Raw genomic sequence first — 4293 nt, 5'->3', positions numbered from 1 at the left:
TTTATTTTACAAGGCTGTTACCCAGCATTTTCTCTTTAATTACATTTCAATTGTTAATTGTGCAAAAGAAGTCAAAAGACAATGAACCGGGGAACCAGCTGGCTCAAGGGGCAATAAGGACCTAGAGTAGGGATTGATTGAAAGAAACACACACATGCATGGACCCCATCTGCTAGGGTTGCCACCTCTGAGGTACAAAAAAACTGGGACATCCAGGATGATCCTGAGCCCATAAAACTAGACAGCGGTCAGGGTATACTGAGCACCCAGACAGATTTCCTAGGACAGCTCCCTCAAAAAGAGAAAACCTGGATAGGGGGCAACCCCACCACACACCTAAAGAGAGGGAGCAGCAGACCGAGGAGAAAGGCTCCAGCCATAGTGAAGGCCAGGATAGCAGGCCCCCTGCCTGCTAGATCAGCAGAGGGCCCTTGTGTGGGAAGGCTTGGTGTGGCAGAGCTCCGGTGGGGAGGTGGGTTCTGTCTGACAGCCTGCTGGGCCTACATCTGATGGCCTCAAGCTGAAGGCTGTCTGCTCCTCCTGGGCTCCAGGGTGTGTAGGATATGACATTATCCCATACATAATGTCATCCCAGGGCCAGGGGTCTATTGTGCCTAGTGGTTAATCCAGCCCTGCTGGTAAATGTGGTGTCACATGGACATCTCTGGAGAGTGATCTTCTCTTTTTGGCCACAGAATATCCCCCACACTGTGCCTCAACCCTGACCTGGAAAGACAACCTCTAGGCCTGAGTGGGTGCGCTCTCCATGGCCTATTCAGTCCTGGGCCTAAGCTAGGGTGACCAGATGTCCTGATTTTATAGGGACAGTCCCGATATTTGGGGCTTTTTCTTATATAGGCTCCTATTACCCCCCACCCCCGACCCGATTTTTCACACTTGCTGTCTGGTCACCCTAGCCTGTGCTGAGATTGCCAACTCAGTTCCAACTGTGATGGGGGAAATTTTGGTTATATGGACACACAATCTACTAGTATCAGGAATGAGACCTCCAATTTATTTGACCAACACACGATATACTTATGCAACATGATATATATGTTTCTGAAGCAGGAACTTCATGCACTTAAGTATCTGCAACCAAATGCACTGCATTCTATTTGTTTTTTTAAATCCTTTTTTATAAACACATCAGTGGTATAGTGAAGGATTAGCTGAATGTATTCTATCCCCCTACATACTCAGATCCTTGGGTCACCCAATAACTACAAGTATTATGTAATGAAATATCTATGTTTACCTTAGCAGATAATTCTTGACTTTGTACTTATTTGATCTCAATCAGTGCACGTTCCTTGTTTCAGTTTTATGCTACTGTCTTTTACATTATTGAACATATTCAAATTGTTTTTCAAAGCAATTTTAGATGAGATCCCAATCTGCCCTGACAGTGGCTTGCACCTAGACCTTTTCTTGCTTTGATGCTACCGCACCTGGCCTTGTAAATGAGTGTCCTTTGGTGGCAATGAAAGCATTATTGTGTTTTGAACACATAGCAAAGCACAAATGGAGAAAGAGACTAATTACATGTTTACTGGATGTAATTTTCATATGTGCATTTGGGGGAAATATTTTCAACTTTTGTTTCTTGTGTGAATAAACGAAAATTCTGAAGCTAGATCCTCTGCTTCTGAGTCAAAAACAGCATCAGGGGCTGAATATATTGTACATGATGGGTTACAAAGGCTCCAGTGAATAAATACAAATGGGTAATTTGGAGCAATTTAAGTACATCAGTCATTTTTATTGAGGAAATTCTGCTTCAGAGCCATTGAGGACATAGAAAGAACATGGAGTACTTGAGTAAATTGAGCCTTAATGTTTTTGTAAGCTGTCCATTATATCAGGAGGGGTCAATGATTTATTTATTTTGAAGTATGAACTGGTCTTCACCATGATTATTCTGGATCTTCTGCCAGTGTATACTACTGGAATGCAAGGGTATATGTACCATGGGAATAAAATAGGCAGGAAAAGGGTTAAAGGTGACCTATAAAAAAGTGGGGGAGATGGGCCCTTATCCTGGTTTTCTTTCTTTATGATATATAAAGAAGTGCTGAAAGGATGGTGTCTTTTTTGTTTTCCTTCTCACTGTTTGTTACACTACATATTCAGGTCTTATCTACCCTGGAAGACTCTATGGGCAACTAGAGAACTGTTTCTATTGTGATTTCACAAATACTAAAGAAGTTGAACTTCTATAACTGAGAATAAAAGTAATTAATAGTCCAACTATTTAAAGCTCTATGCTTTTGTTAACACCTGTTTAACTCAAACACTTGGATAAAAGCTCACTTTGTTAAGAATTCAGTACTTTCACTCTGAGTTAAGGATTAAGAAACATGTCTAAGTCCTTCAGCAAGGACTGGGAAGACAAGATTTACTTTGAGGGGATCAACAAGCATGTGGACAAGGGGGATCCATTGGATATAGTGTACTTAGATTTCCAGAAAGCCTTTGACAAGGTCCCTCACCAAAGGCTCTTAAGGAAAGTAAGCAGTCATGGGATAAGAGGGAAGGTTTCTCATGGATTGGTAACTGGTTAAAAGATAGGAAACAAAGTGTAGGAATAAATTGTCAGTTTTCAGAATGGAGAGAGGTAAATAGTGGTGTTCCCCAGGGGTCTGTACCGGGACCAGTTGTATTCAACATATTAATAAATGATCTGGAAACGGGGGTAAATAGGGAGGTACCAAAATTTGCAGATGATACAAAACTACTCAAGATAGCTAAGTGCTAAGCAGACTGTGAAGAGCTACAAAAGGATCTCACAAAACTGGGTGACTGGACAACAAAATGGCAGATGAAATTCAATGGTGATAAATGCAAAGTAATGCACATTGGAAAACATAATCCCAAATATACCAGGATGGGCAGCGATGGTGTCCCTAGCCTCTGTTTGCCAGAAGCTGGGAATGGGCAACAGAGGATGGATCAATTGATGATTACCTGTTCTGTTCATTCCCTCTGGGGCACCTGGCATTGGCCACTGTCGGAAGGCAGGATACTGAGCTAGATGGACCTTTGTTCTGACCCAGTATGGCCGCTCTTATGTTATTATGTTCTTACGTTTCAGGTATTTCTAAGGGGGACGGGGGTGGAATCCAAGCAGAAAAAAACAACACTTTAAAAAACACTTTCAGGTAATTTTTATTCTTCATAAAGAAGAAAAATGTTGCAATTGAAGAAGTACTCAAAAATCAGGACACCCCCAAGTTAAGTTTGCCCAGACAACCTTCACTTTCTCCTCTTGTGTGTATTTGTTACAGTACTGGCTCAGGTTCTCCCATTCTTTACAGCCCTCAGGAAGTGGTAGAATCAGGCCCTAACTGGCCAGCTGAGAATTCCCTCAGTTTATGTGAGCTCTTGGCTAGCACAAAGCAGCAGAGACAGCTCCTATGCCACCTCCCCGCACTACCCCCCACCCCCGCACACACTCTGGCATAGGGAGCAGGAGGGGCTGTGTTGGAGGTGGGGCACAGTGTATCTGCTATGCCAATTCACAACTGGGGTAAGGTTTCTAGCCAGTTGGTATAAGTCAGAGCACCTTGCGGGCTACCCTAAACTATATTAATGGGCCAGGGCTGGTACAGATGAACCATGAGAAGCAGGGAGGTACAGTTTGCTCCCTGAGGGCCCTCTCTCCCCCTACACCAAGCAGATCTTAGTGCAGGAGAGAATATAGGCCACTGTCTTTAATCACATGATCACATATCCAGACCTGTAGCCAGCCAACCAAAACTGAGATGGCTGGAGGAAGCTTTGGGGAGGCTAAGAAAAAGGAGGTTCGGGGGGGATGGGGGGTCAACATCAGAAAATTCTCAGGTCAATGGTGTACTTTCCCGGTGTTTATCTCTACATCTGCATTTGTCTAACTTGTCATCATGCCAAACCTTGTTCCAATACAATGTCAACAAACATACCCTAAAAGCACTGTGCCCTACATGCCCTCTTGCATTTCCTAGTGGCTGCACAAGAAACATACAGAAAAGATATTCAAAAGCCAGCCATGTTTTTGTGGAGAAAAAACCAAGCCTGAGAGTCCAAAACTCATCAGCCAGTCCTTAAAAAAGCATGAAATTAAAATAAATAAAGAAATGTGGGGGTTCTTTTTATTTGCCTTCTGACTTTTGAGCCTTTAGTTTGCACTTGGGTCACATTTTCAAGCTTTCCTCCGCAATTGGGAGGGCTGGAAACGTACTTATTGTTTTAAATAAATGCTGAGATTGTTTCCGGGAGTTGGGGCTTTAATTAAACCATCCAATATTGCAAGAC

This window comes from Terrapene carolina, unplaced genomic scaffold (assembly GCF_002925995.2).
Source record: "Terrapene carolina triunguis isolate 2854851 unplaced genomic scaffold, T_m_triunguis-2.0 Scaffold402, whole genome shotgun sequence".
Classification (NCBI taxonomy): Eukaryota; Metazoa; Chordata; order Testudines; family Emydidae; genus Terrapene; species Terrapene triunguis.
This window is presented reverse-complemented; position numbering follows the sequence as displayed.